Source organism: Diabrotica virgifera, chromosome 10, assembly GCF_917563875.1.
Source record: "Diabrotica virgifera virgifera chromosome 10, PGI_DIABVI_V3a".
NCBI lineage: Eukaryota > Metazoa > Arthropoda > Insecta > Coleoptera > Chrysomelidae > Diabrotica > Diabrotica virgifera.
The window spans coordinates 35,899,842-35,920,124 of NC_065452.1; the positions used below are offsets into that span (position 1 = coordinate 35,899,842).

Consider the following 20,283-nt stretch of genomic DNA (forward strand, 5'->3'; position numbering starts at 1 on the left):
TAAATGTTGCTGTGTCCTTTTCAATTCTAGATCGTATTTCGGTTGTTTGATCCCATTTCGAGTTGACGACTGTTTCAAGGTATATACACGAGCCAACGTGTTCAATTAATTGGTTTTTTATTTTCAACTGTTTGACAGGTTTTTGAGTTTTGCTGACCAGCATCCATTTTGTTTTATTTATGTTGAGGTTAAGTCCTCTTTCTTCACTCGCTCTTTGTACCCTGTACATAAGATACTGAAGTTCATCGATACTACTGGCAAGTACGACTGTATCGTCCGCATATCGGATGTTATTTGTCAATTCTCCATTGATTTTTATGTCTTCGTTTGCTTCATCCAGTGCTTTTTTAAAAATTCGTTCTGAGTAAATATTAAAAAGGGAAGGGGAGAGAACACATCCTTGTCGCACACCATTTCTGATATCAATGCTCTCCGTGGACGCATTGCCGACTTTTAACCTAGCTGTCTGATTCCAGTAGAGACTTGTCACAATTCGGATGTCCTTATCACCAATTCCTATTTTTTGTAGAATTTCAATTACTTAGTCCGTCATGTCTTACATTGTCAAAGGCTTTCGAATAATCTAAAAAGCACATGTAGAAATCCTTGTTCATATCTCTACACCTCTGTACTAATACTTGCAGACAAAACACTGCCTCCATTGTGCCCAAAGCGTTCCTAAAACCAAATTGTGACTCGTTGATTTCCGCTTCACACTTGTTGTAGATTCTGTTTATGATTTTGGTGAAGACTTTGGTGTTATGATTAATTAGGCTTATCAGTCTATGTTGGTCACACAATTTAGTGTTTGGTTTTTTAGGTATGGCCACGAAGGTTGATTGTAACCAATTTTCCGGAATTCTGCCGCTGTCGTATATATTATTAAAAAGAGTGGTTAGGGTTTCTAGGAATGAACTGTCCGTTTCGCATAAGAGTTTTAGCACTTCAGCATGAATATGGTCAGGTCCTGGAGATTTGTTATTTTTGAGGGAGCAAATTGCTTTTTCTACCTCTGAATTGAGAATGGAAGGACTGTTTTCGGTGATTTCAATTGAGTAATTATTATTGCGGTCTGAAGCAAAGAGGTTTTCCACATATTGCTTCCATGTTTCTAGAATCTTTGTTGGTTCTGAGATCAAAATTCCGTTGGTGTCAAGTATGTCCGTTTCTGAGCTGTTGTATTTTCTTTTATTTGTCATTTCTTTTATCTTCTTGTGCATGTTTTGGCAGTCGTAAATCTTTTCATATTGTTCAATTTCTTTGCATTTTTTCGACAGCCATTCCTCTTTAGCTTCTCTGATTTTGTTCTTATTTTTTTGTGTATTTCTCGATACTTTGGTTTGTTTTCATTTTTGTACTTCCGTCGCTCTTCCATCATGTCAAGGATATCCTTAGTCATCCTTTCCTTTTTCTTCACTTTTCACATAAATCGTTTTCCTTTTCCTTCACACAATCACAGATCACATAATCAGAAATCAGATTTATTATCTTCTAGTAAATAAGAGATTCAAAAATAGTATCAACAGAATAACGACATATCCTAGTGCAGATATTAGTTTAGACCACAATCTTCTAATACATGACATCAGAGTAAAGATCAAAAACTTCAACATGTCCCAAGACACCAAAAATAAATTTAACAGAGGATAACAAAAGAAATAGAAGATCTAAATAACAAGCTTAGTACAAGAATACTAGTGAATACTTAGTGAACAGCGGGGCTTGGAAATTAATGTGGAAAAAACTAAATACCTACCGATAGGAGCTGAGCTATCCAATATCGAACTAGAGGATAATGAACAATTCACATCCTGTAGTGAATACACGTACCTGGGAGTAATCTTCGATAGAACGGGAAAAGACGATCAGGAAATAAAGAAAAGGGTAACACAAGCTAGAAGAACAATTGACTGCCTAAATGGAATACTTTGGAGCTCCGAAATAGGAATACAGCGAAAATACAATATCTATGAAACACTTATTAAAAGCAGCCTACTTTACGGAGCAGAAACTTGGAGAATAACCGAGAACAACAGGAAAAAATTAGAAGCTGTAGAAATGGATGTGTTTAGAAGATCGCTAGGTATATCCCGTAGGGAAAGAGTTCGAAATGAGGAAGTAAGACGACGAATTGGAATAGATGGTTACTTAACAACAGACATTGAGAGGAAACAGTTGATTTGGTATGGTCATGTTCAAAGAATGGAAGACACAAGATTGCCCAAAAAGATCATGCAATTGGGTACCACCAAACCGCAAAAAACGAGGAAAACCCAAAAAGACATGGAAAGAAGGGGTAACCAAAGCAATGGGTATAGGAGATCTTAGATATGGCCAATGGGATGATAGAAGGACGTGGAAGTTAGGCATCGGACAACGTCGAAAGACGTTCTAAAACCGATATATACATACAGTACAAGAATACATAAAAACAATATTGTAACACAAAAAATAAATTTTGGTGTAACAAAGAATTGATCTATCTGTTCTAATGTAGTAGTACCTGTTTTATATTTTGCTGCACTACGTTTGTTGTACTAGCACTAGAAGAAGGGAGCAATATAAAAAAGAACGTAAACATATATCCAAAGATGAATCTTTTGTAATGAGATGGATAGACACAACACATTTAATACTGATAATTTTGTTTGTATATATTTATTTTTTGTACCAACTTGAAAGTACTAACCAATCATTAACTATAATCTCTCAGATTTCTTGAAAACAGAAATCATCGAAATAATTACAGGTAATACCAGTTATTATCATCAATTATATTCAGTATAAAATTAAGAAAACTACGCCTGAATTTTTACATATATCTAATTTGCCGTTGTTACAAAATTATATAGAAAATTTGTTTTTTAATCAAGTGTAGGCACGGATGCCCGAACACCTTGTGTCGAAAACGGAAATTGTGCAAATTTCATGAAGAAATAGGAAAATTAATTATTGATGTTATTAATGTGTGGTGTGCCGTTCCAAAATAGTTATTGGTTTAGGTGGGAACTGTTTGAAAAATACAATGCGGGGAAAAACGGACTCGGACGCCCATAGTTGGATGTTTATTTCTAATAATACTTACATGAAATTTTGATAATTTAATCTTAATCAATTAGATCCACCTTCATCATTGTATTCTTAGTTTTCGAATTTGTTTTAAATATCGCTTTCTCCAACAAATTAGTTATTTTATCTATAGCAGAGATTTTCTATATACCCCAGTCTATACCCATCAGTATATATGTGGAGGAAGTTCTCCAAAACCATTTCATGTCTTTCGCACCGTACGTTGGTGAAAACTTTAGATTAATGCATGACAATGCACGTTGCCATACCGCAAGATTCACCAGTGGATACATTAATGAGATCAGGATTCAAGTTTTACTATGGCCGGCACGCAGTCCCGATCTTAACCCAGTTGAACACATTTGGGACAACCTCAAAAAAAAAAGAGCAATAGTACCAGCCCCTACATCCTTCAGAGAGGTCAAGACGGCTGCGACAGAGGAGTGGCAGAATATCCCTCAATCGAATAGCCAGGATATCATGAATGGATTGCCGAAACGGCTCCATTACTTCTACAGCGTCGTTGCTTGTTTGTTTGTTGCTTTTTTATTAATAAACAATACAATAACGCTTCCATTAAAAAAACCTCTTCCGTGCTGCTCATCGTGTCGAGTTCTCGAAAGACTGAAGTTTGCTCAGTCCAATTTTTTACGTAGACTGCACGTGTGGACAACGTACGGTGTACCGTCTTTTTGTTCCGTCATGCCTGCACAGTTTTGGGCTGCACAGACAAGACGGTGCGTGTAGCTGGGCTATAAGCGGCGATCACCGACGTATCCACTATTTGGAGCTACTACACCGAGCGAGGTTTACCCTTGTATGGATACGTTCCTTTAGACGGCTTGCGCATCGAAGAACTGCATTGAGAGAAATTAACAGGGTCTACACCGTGCAATAGAAGAGATAGAAAGACTGCGAAAACTGTAATAGGTGTAAATAATGATTTTGATTCAAGAAATGTATGAAGAAATTACAGAAAATGTACAATGTATGTATTAAAAGTTGAAATAAATGCAAAAAGTGTATCTGTCATTTTATACTTACATCCTTTTTTAAACATGACGATATATTTTAATTTTTGAAAAGTTTAAGACTAAAAAGTAAAAAATAAAAAAATATGAAAAAAAAGTTTTTAAGAAACGCTTTTGTTTAGTTATGAGTGACTAAAATTTAAAATATAATAAAAAAATTAACTAAAAAGCAAAAAATAAAAAAATCAAACTCGAAGGATTATTCGAAAAAAATGTTCGTTAAAAAAATGAAAAAATCTAACTCATTCATTAAAGAAAAGCGTGGGGCGCGTCTTCATCGAATAAACGGTTTGAGTATATAGCCCCACGCTTTTCTTTAACGAATGCGTTAAGATTTTTTCAATTTTTTTAACCCGCGAGCAGTCGTGCCGTTAGATAAAAACTAACAATTTCTCCTTTTTCGCGATAACTTAATGAAAAATTTTGCAATTTTGAAAAAATTTCGTAAGTGGATTGAGGAAGGGTGTAGTAATGCGTAGGTATTTTTTTCTTCTTCTTCTTTTTGTGGAATTTATGGCTTTGGAGAGAGCCAATTAGCTTTATTAATTATTAGAAATAATATTTCTAACATAGCAAGTAAATAAAAATACTATAAAATAATTTTTTTTCGTAAATTCCTATTTAAATTCGTATTATAAGATAAAATCTAACACGCGGCTGTTACGTAACAGAAGTGAGCGCGACTGCTCCCGACTCCCGGGTTAACGAACGTTTTTTTCTAATAATCCTTCGAGTTTGATTTTTTTATTTTTTGCTTTTTAGTTAATTTTTTAATAATATTTTAAATTTTAGTCACTCATAACTAAAGAAAAGCGTTTCTTAAAAAAAATTTTTCATGTTTTTTTATTTGTTATTACTGATGTTCAACCAATAAACTAGTTAAATTCCAAATTATCTTTAAACTTATTCCGCAAATTAAAAAAAAATTCAGTGTCGTGTAGAGAAAAAAATATTAGGTACCTTTCAAATATGTGCCACTCGACCACACTTGCTATTTAAAAAGGGTTACTTGCAGTAGGGGGTTAAATTTGAGGGCATGAATTTTTCATGAAAATTCGTCCCCCTCCCATACAAATTGAAGTGTTATTTTAAAACTCTTGGTTCCTGAGTTTCTGGGGGGGGGGTCAAATTTTCGTTGGAACATAGTGTATAATAATTATAATAATAAAATATGTGTATGTGTACCTATATGAAAATATTTTCTATATAATATATCGAAAGATATATCAGAATAGAAAATGATTAGGTGGTTTCGTAACCGAATTTTAAGGTGCTTGATAATTTTGGCATATATTTTTTCCTCAACACACTTTATAATAAGGTGTCACAACCAGTACCGACAGTTAATCTGATTTCTTTAGTGTCACTATGAAACGTAGGTAGACAACTAGAATTTTTTTAATAACAGGTTACATAAAACTGGTGGCTTTGTGCAAATGATGTAGCACTACTTGTTATACGGTAGAATGTACCTGGTACGATTACCATCTGATAACTTTCTAAAATAATAAATAATCTAATTTCTCGTTCTTGCTTTGGCTTAATAGACTAAGAGCCGACTAGGAAAAATTTTCTAATCATTTTGGCACCGTAAGAGTCCTTAACTTAAATAAAAGAACCTCAAAGAATACGTATGAGCACTATGCCGTCAATTTTCAGTGCCACATGGGTCGACGGTGACAAATCAAACTTTCCACCTATGGACCTAATAAATAAATGGTACCACCCGTTAAGATGGGCATAATGCCCTCACTCCCAGAATGCAATTTGTTTACATTCTATGTTATGAAAATTATAGACAGTGCAATTTTAACCCAACACCCCTTCCCTCTCCCTCACCATCGAAAACGTCATTTTTAGTTTTTTTTTAGGTGGGATTCAATCAATTTTAAAATTTCAAAAAATTTACACGCATAATTGAGGCTTTTTTTACAAAACATATTTTTTATCGACCCGTAGGTTGAGTGTACATAACATCAAAAACATTATTTTTTTTTGGAAAAAAGTATATTACTTTTTTTTTGGAGATGGCTGCAGTGCTAGTTTTTTTATATTATCTAGTTTATCATGAGAGAGAGAGAGAGAGAGAGAGTAATTGATAGACGGATACGCGAAGAAACCGAAATATCCGTTAATCAACTTGGCTTCATGCAGGGTAGATCAACAACAGATGCAATTTTCATTATAAGACAATTGATGGAAAAATGCAGGAATAAAAAAACACACGCTCATATGGTATTCATTGATCTTGAGAAAGCATATGATAGAGTTCCTCGAGAGGTTCTGTGGTGGGCACTAAATAAGAAAGGAGTCCTTGGTGAATATGTAAAGATTGTCAGAGATATATGTATGAGGGAGTAACGACTAGTGTTAGGACAGGTGTGGGAGAGACTGATAAATTTCATGTGAAAGTAGGACTGCACCAAGGTTCGGTGCTTAGTCCGTATTTATTCTCATTAGTTTTGGACCAGATAACAGCGAAACTACAGTGCAACATTCCATGGTGCTTAATGTATGCTGATAATGTAGTGTTAATAGGGAATAATGAAAGAAACTTAGAACAAAAACTGGAACAGTGGAGACAAGCTCTAGAGGAAAAAGTTTAAAACTTAGTTGGACAAAAACAGAGTATCTGGAATGTTCATTTAAAGATGGAGTTATTGCAAATAAAATGGTATCTTAGGATGGTGAAATGATTGTGAAAAGTAATAGTTTTAAGTACATAGGATCGGTATTACAGAGTAATGGAGAAATAGATGGAGATGCATGCAGTAGAATTAGGGCTGGGTGGATGAAGTGGAAGGAAGCTAGTGGTGTGTTGTGTGACAAAAAAATTCCCATGAAGCTGGAGGGAAAATTCTATAAAACAGCCATAAGACCAGCTACGATGTACGGAACTGAATGTTGAAAAATGTGAAAAAATGAGTATATTAGAGGAAATCTAGATGTGGCACCAATTGATGCCAAAATGAGAGAGCGTAGGTTAAGATGGTTTGGTCATGTTCAACGTCGAGACGCTAATCACCCAATACAAAGAATTGCTGAAGTGCAGATTCCTGGAAGGAGTAGGAGAGGAAGACCAAAGAAGACCTGGGGGGAGACGATTAGGCAGGACATGTTGGTAAAGGGGATTAATATTGATATGACCCAAGATAGAATTGTGTGGAGAAATGCAATTAGGGAAGTCGACCCCGCATAGGGATAAGGCAAAGAGAATGATGATGATTATCTATTTTATCAAACACTATATTTCTATAGTAGGGGAGGAAAGTATGCTAAATTTGCAGTTACTCGAGCGTTATGGGGACCTATTGGGTTGTGAAGAGTAGGTCCTAAAACTAAAAAAAAGTTAAGTTAAGTTTTCCATAAAGTGGGGGACTTTCCATTTTTTAATTTAATTTTCCATTTCCAACAATCGTTTTTTCTGATTATAGCGCCATCTGTCCATAATTTGAAAAAATGTGTCGAAGAAAAATTGCTTATTGTTACGTAAAGAATCCAAATCTGTAATAAAAATTGGGGCTCCTATTTAAAATTTTAAAGTAACCCCCCACCCCACTTCCGTGGGAGGTCGTGTTTGGTGCCATTCGATAGATTTTTCAAAAATATTGGATACGTATATTATGCAGTTTTACGATCTGATGTTCTGGTCGCGAAATATCGCGTGGTTCGTATTTTAAATTTTAAATTTACATACCACCCCTCTCCGTGGGGGATCCTATTTGATAGCATTCGATAGATTTTTGAAAAATATTAAACACGTATTTTTTAGTTTTTCGATCTGACGTTCATTTCGCGAAATATTCGAAATATTCGCTTTTTTTTGTGAAACTTTGTGACTTGCCCATTTCCTTACGCCCCGCTCAAATCGACAGATTTTTGAAATACATATAGACTCTTTTGCATGTACTTCCTCTTAACTTACCTTATCGTAATCTGACGATTTTGAGATTTTCTAAGGATAGATTAACGAACTCCACTGTATTAAGAGCCAATATGGTAGAGGCATATTTACAGGGTATAAGGCTTCTCCCCATGTGATAATCTGACGCGCTCGACTAACTGCAAAAATCCCCGCTTGGGCTCCCCTATCACTAATTTTTTCAGATTTTTTCGTAAGGTATGTCAACTTCAAAAATATTATTTTATAGACTTCAAAATAGATCAAATCAAGGTTTTTTATAGATTATAATATATCAATTAAAATAAAGGAGTCTTTAAGAACATTCAAAAGTGGGACAAATAATAGTCCAGGGCCCATCTGTTTTGAGATGGACGTTGAGAGGTGACTCAAATTTTTTTACAGAAATTGCTTGAAAATAACTCAAATAATAATATTTGAGTTATCCTCCCTCTCAAAAAGGTCCGGAACATTGTTTAAATAATTAAAATGTCAAAAAATGAAGGAAAAATTCGATTTTTTTCTTCGTTTTTTGATTATAACTTTAAAAGTATTCATTTCCCAGAAAAGATGTACTGACATAAAAGTTGCATAATTAAATTTCCTACAATATAGAATTAGTTAAAAGTTGAAAAAATAGTCACCCTTGTTGCAAAATAGCAATATTTGCGAAAAAAAACATACAAAACAAGTATTCGCATTTTACGTTTTTCAACCATTTATGCTACACTTATGACCTTCATATTTTACCCAGAAAAACTTTATGATACAGTAAAACAATACTGTAAACTTCATTAAGATCGGTTCAATAGATTTTGCAAAATAAATTTTGAAATCCAGCTTTCGCAAAAACAATTCATTTTTTCAAAATGTTACAGGACTAAAAATAAAGCAGATAGCAAGTTAAAAATTTTTTTGCTTATAGAAGTGTACTGTACCTTTCATTTGCAATTTGCAAAATTAAAATCAATTAACTACCACGGCGTCAGGAATTTTTTTAAATAAACATTATTGGTGCTACGCGCAGGACAGCGGTGTTCGATTCACATGAAGTTGATTTCCACCAAAATTTCTTCCAATCTTCATCTAATATATTATTTTCTTACGCTATATTTTGTTGTACTTTAATATTTTAATTCCACAAAAATCAAACTAATTTTATTATTGTTTGTGAAATATTGTTTAAACAATTGTATATGTTTAAAAATAATAAACATTTATTCTCAAGTTAAAATATATGAACAAAGAAAGTTTTTGCTAAAAAAGTGTTATTTCAAAGGATAGAGTATGTGTTATTATTTTGCAATAAACAAATTTATTTATTTATATCGAAATGTAATAAAAATTAAAATGTATCAATAATTATCAAAGGTCATTGGAATGCCCAATCAGAGCAAACTATCCGGTGTCCTGCGCGCAACACCAATAATTAATGTTTATTTAAAAAAAATTCCTGACGCCGTGTTGGTTAATCGATTTTAGTTTTGCAAATTGAAAATGAAAGGTACAGTACACTTCTATAAGCAAAAAAAAGTTTAACTTGCTATCTGCTTTATTTTCAGTCCTGTACCAGTTTGAAAAAATGAATTTTTTTTGCGAAAGCTGGATTGCAAAATTTATTTTGCAAAATTTATTGAACCAATCTTAATATAATTTACAGTATTGTTTAAATGTATCATATAGTTTTTCTGAGTGAAACTTGAAGGTCCTAAGTTTAGCATAAATGGTTGAAAAACGTAAAATGCGAATACTTGTTTTTGTATAGTTTTTTCCCAATTATTGCTATTTTGCAACAAGGGTGACTATTTTTTAAATTTTCAACTACCTCTATATTATAGGAAATTTAATTACACAACTTTTATGTCAATACAACTTTTCTCGGAAATGAATACTCTTAAAGTTATAATCAAAAAACGAAGAAAAAAATCGAATTTTTCCTTCATTTTTTGACATTTTGATTATTTAAACAATGTTCCGGACCTTTTTGAGAGGGAGGATAACTCAAATATTATTAATTGAGTTACTTTCAAGCAATTTCTGCAAAAAAATTTGAGTCACCTCTCAACGTCCAAATGTACTAATATTTTTACAGATGCGCCCTGGTCTAAAACACGTTCGAACCCCATAAAAAACAGATTTAAGATGGCGAGCCTTACAGAAAAATCTGAAAAAATTTAGAAATATAGTGTTTGATAAAATACATAAAATAAAAAAACCTACACTCAACCTACGGGTCTATAAAAAATATACATATTTTTGTAGAAGCCTCAACTATACGTATGAATTTTTTGAAATTTTAAAATTGATCGCATCCCACCTAAAAAAATAAAAACCAAAAATTACGTTTTTGATGTTGGTTGGAGGAAGAAGGGATTGGCGGGTTAATTAAACACATAGAATGTAAAAATAATAATTCTGGGAGCGAGGTCATTGTTCTTATTAACGTGGGGTACCCTTTAATAATTTATTTATTCCATCCATAAGTGGAGTTTCCACCGTCGATCCATGTGCCACTGAAAATTGACGGCATAGTAATCATACGTTTTCTTTTAGGTTTTATAATTTTAAGTTATAGACTCTTACAGTCCCTAAAATGATTAGCAAATTTTTCCTATCGGCTCTTAGTCTATAATATTGATGTAACGAACAAACACGTTGGCGAATCAAAACAATGACTTTTTTATCCTACACTTAACTCTCGTATTATTAGGTATTGTGTTTTTAAATTACCTGTTATAATGATGGGTCATATATTAATATAAATATAATTATAAAATTGCTTAGGTATTAAGTTGGGAGAGACTAGGGAAGGCCGTGGAATCTGGACCCCTTAAGAAGAAATTACGATATATTGGACGTTTCCCATAATAATACATTATATTGCATATTCTACTTTCCTGTTCTAAATAACATGACACCCCAGAATTAGACCAGGGCGCATCTGTAAAAATATTAGTATGTACAGTTGGATGTTGAGAGGTGACTCATATTTTTTTGCAGAAATTGCTTGAAAATAACTCATATAATAATATTTCAGTTATCCTCCCACTCGAAAAGGTCCGGAACATTGTTTAAATAATCAAAATGTCAAAAAATTAAGGAAGAATTCGATTTTTATCTTCGTTTTTTTATTATAACTTTAAAAGTATTCATTTCCGAGAAAAGTTGTACTGACATAAAAATTGTGTAAATAAATTTCCTATAGTATAGGATTAGCTAAAAATTTTAAAAATTGTCATAGTCCAGAGAAATAAGGTTTTTGTCGGGACACTTGAGCAGCCAGGTTGCAAATGGATTTTTTGGGTACTATATACCTAATACATTATACATAAATACAAAAATGCCCGTCACAGTTCGGACGAAAAACTTAGTTATTAACAAATAAGGGTCAAAAATGGCAGTTTTTTCGTTTAAATCGCTACAAGTAAAAATAGGGTAATTAAATATCTTATTTATAATATTCTTCTTTTTGTAGATGAGCTAAGGTTTAAAATGGCACTTTTTGAATTTTGGTCCGATCATTTTTTGCTTCGAAAATTGCAAAATAAGACTAAAATTTCAAAAATAAAAAATGTGTTATAACTTTTGCGAAAATGGCCTTAAGACATTCATATTGCACAAAAAGTTGAGTTAAACATTCCATATAATCCACAAAAAATTTTAAGACGATTCGTCAATTAGTTTACATTTTATTCAATTTGTTTATCGCAAAGAGCTTTTTTTTCGCAATGTCATTCTTCAGAAAATAATAATGACATAGCAATTCTGTGGAAACCACATGCAAGAAGAATTGTTATATTTTCAAAGTATTGAAAAAAAATCATTAAAAAGTCGTTTTTATCACTCCGAAAAAAGTTTAGTAAAATAGAGTCATTTTTGGCTTATAAACAATTTAAATAGCTTTGTTAATATTGACTATAGAGTAAATCTACTTTAGGATTTCAAAAGCTGGTATTTTTACACGAATTTTCAGAAAAAATTTTTTTGCCTAGGTTAATTAGGCTCAAAGTTAGCCACTTTTATTATTTAATTCGCAGTTACTTCTATATGTATACATCAAATTCTCCTGTAACAGTATTAGTTACCATACTACTCCGAAACGGCTTGGCCGATTATTATGAAATTTTACACGTATATCTTATAGGACGGAGAAGAGGTTTTAATCTATTTTTAATACCCATAAGTTATAAGGGGGTTGCCCCTGACATTTTTTTTTTATTTTTTTTGGACAAAATTATCTACCTTAATTTTATATGATGTAGAATTAAAAAATACATACAACCCTTAATTTTCACTCTTCTATCACCAACCCCTATTTGTTAATGGCCATCTATTACATCTATAAAATCCTCCTGTCACAGTGTTAGTTCCCATACTCCTCCGAGACCGCTTGACCGATTTTTATGAAATTATAAATATATATTCGGTAGATCTTAGAATCGGTCGTAATCTATTCTTCATATCCCTGAGTGATAAGGGGACTTCCCCCTAACATTTTGTAATGTTAGGTGGGGATGTGTGTACATAACGTACTCTATAAGACTACGAGTACATACAAATTAAAAAAATTATGATCAAAATCCATCAACAAGCTCCGGAGATATTAATAGCAGCATATGTTTGCAGAATCAGTTTCATTTTTTGAGTGCACGGATTTTAATAATTCCCCTCCACCGACCACGAATTAATTCCGTTCGGTCGCAATTTTTAAAACTTTATTAACCACTCTGTTGAGGTTCAAAGTTCACTTAAACTTTTACACATAAACTATATATCTTCAACTTCAAAATGGCTCTAGTTAGGTTGCTTAGTTGTTATAAACAAAGTAGCCGTCAATTAAATAAAAAAGTGGCTAACTTTGACAGTAATTAACCTAGGCAAAAAGTTTTTCTTTGAAAATTCGTATAAAAATACCAGTTTTTCAAATTCCATTGTAGTTTTAGCCTACACAGTCAATATTAACAAAGTTATTCAAATTGTGTGTAAACCAAAAATGACTCTATTTTAGTAAAATGTTTTCTGAGTGATAAAAATTACTTTTTAATGATTTTTTTAAATGCTTTGAAAATATGACTATTCTTCTTTCATGTTGTTTTCACATAATTACTATATCATCATTATTTTCTGAACAATAACATTGCGCAAAAAAAAGCTCTTTGGGATAAACAAATTGAATAAAATTTAAACTAATTGACCAATCGTTTTAAAAATTTTTGTGCATTGTGTGGACTGATTGAATCAACTTTTCATGCAATATGAAAGACTTGAATTTCATTTTTTGCAAAAGTTGTAGCAATTTTTTTATTTTCGAAATTTTAGTTTTATTTTGCAATATCCGAAGCAACGAATGATCTGATCAAAATTCAAAAAGCGCTGTTTTAAACCTTGGCTCATCTAGTAAAAGAAAAATATTATAAATAAGATATTTAATTACCCTATTTTTACCTGTAGCGATTTAAATGAAAAAACTCCAATTTTTGACCCTTATTTGTTAATAACTAAATTTCTCGTCCAAACTGTAGCGGGCATTTTTGTATTTATAACGTATTAGGTATATAGTACCCAAAAAAATCATTTGCAACCTGGCTGTTCAAGTGTCCCGAACATGGTATATTTTTGCCTTATTTCCCTGGTGTATCACTCTTGTTGCAAAATAGCAATAATTGCGAAAAAACCATAAAAAACAAGTATTCGCATTTTACGTCTTTCAACCCTTTATGCTATATTTAGGACCTTCATATTGTAACCAGAAAAACTTTATGATATAATAAAAGAATAGGTAAGTACTGTAAATTTCATCAAGACCGGTTCAATAGATTTTTGCAAAATAAATTTTGCAATCCAGCTTTAGCAAAAAAAAATCATTTTTTCGAAATGTTGCAGGACTGAAAATAAAGCAGATAGCAAGTTGAATTTTTTTTACATATAGAAGAATACTGTACCTTTCATTTGCACTTAAAATCGGTTAACTACCACGGCGTCAGGAATTTTTTTAATAAACATTAATTTTTGCTCTGATATGTTTGCTCTGATTGGGCATTGCAATGACCTTTGATAATTATTGATACATTTTAATTTTTAGTACATTTCGATATAAATAAATAAATTTGTTTATTGCAAAATAAAAACACATACTCTGTCCTTTGAAATAACACTTTTTTTAGCAAAAACTTTCTTTGTTTATATATTTTAACTTAGAGAATAAAAGTTTATTATTTTTAAACATATGCAACTGTTTAAACAATATATCACAAACAATAATCACATTAGTTTGATTTTTGTGGAATTAAAATATTAAAATACAACAAAATATACAGTAAGAAAATAATATATTAGATAAAGATTGGAAGAAATTTTGGTGGAAATCAACTTGTGTGAATCCAACACCACTGTCCTGCGCGTAGCACCAAAAATTAATGTTTATTTAAAAAAATTCCTGATGCCGTGTTAGTTAACCGATTTTAATTTTGCAAATTGCAAATGAAAGGTACAGTATTCTTCTATATGTAAAAAAAAATTCAACTTGCTATTTGCTTTATTTTCAGTCCTGCAACATTTTGAAAAATTATTTTGCAAAATCTATTAAACCGGTCTTAATGAAATTTACAGTATTCTTTTATTATATCCTTAAGTTTTTCTGGGTAAAATATGAAGGTCCTAAGTATAGCATAATACTTGTTTTTTATGGTTTTGTTCGCAATTATTGCTATTTTGAAAGGGTGACAATTTTTAAAATTTATTGTTAACCATTCCTATATTGTTGGCCAACTTTTATGTTAGTGCAACTTTTCTCGGAAGTGAATACTTTTAAGTTATAATCAAAAAACGAAGAAAAATATCGAATTGTTCCTTCATTCTTTGACATTTTGATTATTTAAACAATGTTCCGGGCCTTTTTGAATGGGATGATAACTCAATTATTATTATATGAGTTAATTCCAAGCAATTTCTGCAAAAAATATGAGTCACCTCTCAATATCCATCTCAAAACAGATGCGCCCTGGACTAAATGTAAAAAATAGATATAATTTTTATTATAATTAGTTTTAATTATAATTAAAATAGTTATAATTTATAAATAGTTAAGAAAAGTATTTTAAAAATGTGTAAAGTATTTAATTCCTAGCTGAGCGCTTTCGGCTTAAAAATCCACCGTCAGATCTTCCTCAGAAGTTAAAAACTTGGATAAATTTCGAAAAAACATCTAACAAATAGTATCTACATTAAAAACATGTGTTTTTTGTGAAGTCTTTATGTGTATAGTAATGTTTTTTTGAAAAATTATCTTTTTTGAACAAATTTTTAAACTTCTGAGGAAGAATTTGTAAATTTTTTAATAAATTCTTTTCACCAATGGATACTTCTTTAGTAGTGGTACTTTTTAAATTTTGACCATAGCTCCGAAGATGACTTTGTAAGCCGACAGCGTTTAGCTAGGAATTATGTAAATATCTTACGGAAGTTTAAAATACTTTTTTTCCCATTCATTAATTCTTAATTCATATTAGAAAACACGATAATTTGTCGCAGTAATAAGCTAGTAATAGCTAACATCAGTGATATTGGCACAAGGTTCATGTACCCATCCCTTATATGTTTCGCACCTAACACAATCTTCCTCCTAGCTTTCTTCACAAAAAAAGGCAACAAGTTTCTTTGCTAGTGTCACATTTGTAGTTTGCCTTTCGTTTTCTCTTCTGCTTTCCCCTGTTGCATTTCTTCTTTTTTTCGTTTTTCTTTTTTTCTTCTTATTATCGCTACTAGTTTTAGTTTGTGTATTTGTTTTTGGAGTTCTTTGAGGCTGTTGCAATTAGAACTACACCTGACAAAGTAATTCTCTTTTTCTTTCTATGGTCCATGGATATTTTGCTTGAAGGCAAAGGGTGAAATATTTCCATCGGAATATAGTAATGCTTCTGTACAGATTATTTGGTTTCTAGTTTTGTAACATTAGTTATTGGGGTGGGGGGTGGCACATTCCGATTTTTAAAGGGACTAGTTTTCAAAAAGTATGGTGATATGTATAGAGTATCTATAGGATTTTCAAAATGATTATTTGGCCAGGCAAACATATAATTATTAAAGAAGCATTTTCGAAAATAGGTTACATTCTAACTTGGGTATCTAGTGTTGTTTCTAAGAACCCACTGTCTTGCAGGACTGACTGTGATTGGGATTACTTTGTTTCGCCAGTAAGTATATTAATAGTTCCTGACGATGCCAGTGGCAGTCATTGCGTTTCCAGTGATATTTTGACCTCTTCTGGCGGACGTTATGATATCTATCTGGTATTTTCCTCATTGAGCGATTATTTTCTGTGGCTTCTGCTTCTGTGCAAATCATTGGGGCTACAAAATCGCCTGTTGCAGCCACTTTGTGGATCCCCAGATAGTGCTGCAGAATGGGTTCGTCTGTTTTAAACCTAAAATCCTGCAGCTCGAGCTAGATAAGTGGCTTCAGGTAGACGTAGTATGTTTAGATATCGTTTCATGAAGCCTGCGTACTAGTGCGTACCATTTTTTACCAGCTGACTTCTTTTCAATACTAAATCTTGCTTTAATATTATTTTTTCAGTTACTTTAATACAATTACTTTAATACAAAGAAGTTTTATCGAAGCGGGGAGCATTTGTTTTCTGTTTCGTATATGCATACCTACTATAACATTCATACTGATGGAGGAATAATGCAATGGACACAGCTACTTCTTTAATATTAAACAGAACTTTATATCCACATAAATTTATTTATACAATTATAAAACATTAAAAATGTACACATCAAGCTATTTGAACAGTAATGTAACATTTATTTTTTCACTTAAAGCTTCAGCCTAATTTTCTCATTATTGGATTTGCTTCAATTGTAGAGATTTTGGAAGAAACAAATATCATTATCTTCTCCAATACTATGTTATACTATGTATTTCATTTTCTGAATACAATTATTTGATAGAGCCCAGCAACACTGTTAAGGTTCGTTTGTTAAAAACATCAGCATAGAAAATGGAAATCGAAAAAATTCAATAGTCTTACCAGTATAATGATGAGATTGCTTACCTGGAAAAAAAGAAAAAAGCTGAAATTAGTATACTGCAAACGCAATGTTAATTTATATACAGTAATATTAGAAGCAAAACTGCAAAAGAAACTGACTATCGTTATTAAAATACGATACTGCACTGACGATTCCTAAAATACGAAAGAACATCTGTTATGGTACTACAATCTATCTAAGAGACTCTGAATATTTAGCTCAGCAGGGTTCTATTGTTCAGAATGTGTACTTACGTAAACAAGGGATCATTCCATAAAACAGGTAGTTGTGAGAAAACTCTTGTTCATGAAATTTCACAATTCGAACAATAGCACCCCTCTGAGTCGAATATTATTAAGTCTCTTAGATAGATTGTAATACTATATAGCAGTACCGCATTATTCGTTTTCGTTTTTTATTTAGTACTTGCTTAATACTCCGTTTGAAAATTGTTGATAGTACAGTTTTTATCATAATAAAATAGTTTATCATTGTCAGTTATTTGGTATACGTATATAAACGAACTATTTAGTGACGTCACACCAGAAGAAGAACAAACATTAGGTGAAGACGAAGGACTAGAAGTACTAAAGTTGGAAGTACTGCATGCTATAAAGTTGGCAAAGAACAGGAAAAACTATTGGTCCTAATAACATCACGGTGGATATGCATTTTAGAATATGCGTTTAAAAAACTGGACTAGGCCAACAAGGGAATACGCATACTCGGAAAGCAACTCAACAATCTCCGCTTCGCTGATGATATTGTCATAATCGCTGACGACATCAACGAAGCAAACGAAATGCTCACAGAGCTTGCGAAAGCAGCTGAAGAGGTTGGTTTGCAAATAAATAAAGACAAAACTAAAATGATGACTAACTTGGTGTTAGGAGGATCATTACCTCATCATGATTTTATCCTTTATTTATTATTTTATCGGATTTTATTAATTAATCTATTTAATTTTATTTTTAACTCTTACCGTTCTTTAAACATATATTTTCACTTTCCGCTTTTTCCTGTTCATGTTCTCTATCTTTTCTTTCTATTCTCTGTTTCTTTCCCTCATACTCTCTCTGCTCTTTTTCTTTTTCTCATCTCTTTTATTCTTCTTTTGTTATATTTGTCTGTAATGTTGTGGGGCAGTCGGTGGGGAAGGACCTTTTACATCCGACCTACATAGACTGCCCCATCTTAATATCAGAATGAATGGGTGGATGAGAAAGCGTGCATAGATGAAAGCATGAATGACTGGAGTTGCTCGTAACTGTCAACTGGCATTCTTTGGTTGGTTCCTGGAGTGCCGGAGGGGAGCTATGAGTAAGGTCGACGGGTCAGATATGCTCGCTAAGAGCGGCTCCAGACCCGTCGGCTGGAGAAAGAGGGGGTGGGTTTAGTCGGTAGGCGGCCCGGCAAGATAGAGATAGGATGGACTGAATCTGACACACCTGGGACACCTTCCCAGACGGTCTTAAGAAGATTCTCACCTCCCAAAAAAAAGGAGGCTAGAAGACAATATCAGAGATGAAATAAGTCAATATCGATATCTCGGACACGACATCAAAATTTCTAGAGACAACCAGACCCAAGAGATAGATAGAAGGATTGGTTTAGGCTGGGAAGCATAATATGGCAGATTGAAAGACATATTCAGCAGTGAAATTCCTTTAAGCCTTAAAAGGAAAGTATACAATCAATTTGTTCTTCTAGTCATTACGATACAGAGCTGAAACACTAACATTAACCAAAGCAAAGGTGTCAAAGCTTAAGAATAGATGGTATAGATGGATGCAATTAGCACAAGATCGAACTTCCTGGAGACGTGCTGAGGAGACTTATGTCCTGAAGTGGACAAGAGAAGAAACTGGATGATGATGGATATGTCAAAACTTAAGAACGAAGGAAACGTTAAAATATTGGTTAAGGTTTTTAATCATGTATACTCAACTGGTGAAATCCCAGAAGACTGGTTGAGGTCTGAATTCATAAACACTGCCCGAAACACTGTAGCGACTTATAAGACTATATACTTACTGTAGTGTAGACTTATAAGTGTTAAGAGTCACACTTTGAAGTTATTCCCACGTATCATCCACATTATAATAAGGAATAAGTATGAAGATCAAGATGGAACGCAGTTTGGATTTAGAGAGGGATTGAGAACTAACTAGAAAACCACTTTTTGCACTGAATTTTTTACCACAGAAATGTCAGAATCCACGTCAAAATAACGTTTTTATTGGTCATGAAAAATTAATTAAAATATTATGAGATAAACAAGTTGCAATAATAAAACAAGTCAAGAAAGAAGAGGATATAAAATGAGCGATAGAGAGATAAAAATACTCTGTTGCGCTGATGACACCGTGTTAGTAGCAGAGTGCGAAGACGACCTACAAAGATTACTGCACGAATTTAATATTAACGCAAAAGAAATGAATATGAAAATATCAGCCCAAAAAACAAAAAGCTTAGTAATAGCCAAAGAACCAATAAGATGCAAATTGGAGTTACAATCAAATTATACAAGTACTGACTTTCAAATACCTGGGAATTACTCATATCAGCTGACAACAATATCGAAGAAACGGTAAAAGACAATAAATATATAAGTCAGTTATTAGGCCAGTTATGACTTACAAGGCCGAAACAAGACCAGATACAAGCAAAACACAAAGACATCTGGAGACCAACGAAATGAAGATCTTAAGAAGGATTGCTAGAAAAGGACTACAGGACAGGGTAAGAAGTGAGGAAATCAGACGCATATGTGCGATAGACAATATAAATACCTGGGTAAAGAACAGAAAAGAAAAGTGAAATCAACACACCAGTTGCATGTCTGAATCGAGGATAGTAAGAATAGTCAGGGACAAGTCATCGTTAGGCAGAATAAGTATAGGACGCCCAAGGAAAAGATGGAATGACAATTTAGGGACAGAATGAAAGGCGCCATTGAAGAAAAACAGGCAGTACTGTCTATATAAAAGAAGAAGAAGAAGAAGAAGAAGAAGAAGAAGAAGAAGAAGAAGAAGAAGAAGAAGAAGAAGAAGAAGAAGAAGAAGAAGAAGAAGAAGAAGAAGAAGAAGAAGAAGAAGAAGAAGAAGAAGAAGAAGAAGAAGAAGAAGAAGAAGAAGAAGAAGAAGAAGAAGAAGAAGAAGAAGAAGAAGAAGAAGAAGAGAAGAAGAAGAAGAAGAAGAAGAAGAAGAAGAAGAAGAAGAAGAAGAAGAAGAAGAAGAAGAAGAAG

General features: G+C 32.7%; 1 protein-coding gene and 1 long non-coding RNA gene across 3 annotated transcripts in view; both read right to left on the reverse strand.

Moving 5' to 3' along the window:
* The window catches only part of LOC114332535 (transcriptional coactivator YAP1-A-like), a 453,998-nt gene that overhangs the window by 139,739 nt on the left and 293,976 nt on the right, over positions 1-20,283 (reverse strand). The window lies entirely within an intron of this gene.
* LOC114332537 (uncharacterized) overlaps positions 16,727-20,283 on the reverse strand; it is a 170,110-nt gene continuing 166,553 nt past the window's right edge. Inside the window, exon 2 of the long non-coding RNA XR_003652814.2 lies at positions 16,727-17,059. This is a non-coding gene — a long non-coding RNA (uncharacterized LOC114332537). The remainder of the gene's footprint in view (positions 17,060-20,283) is intronic.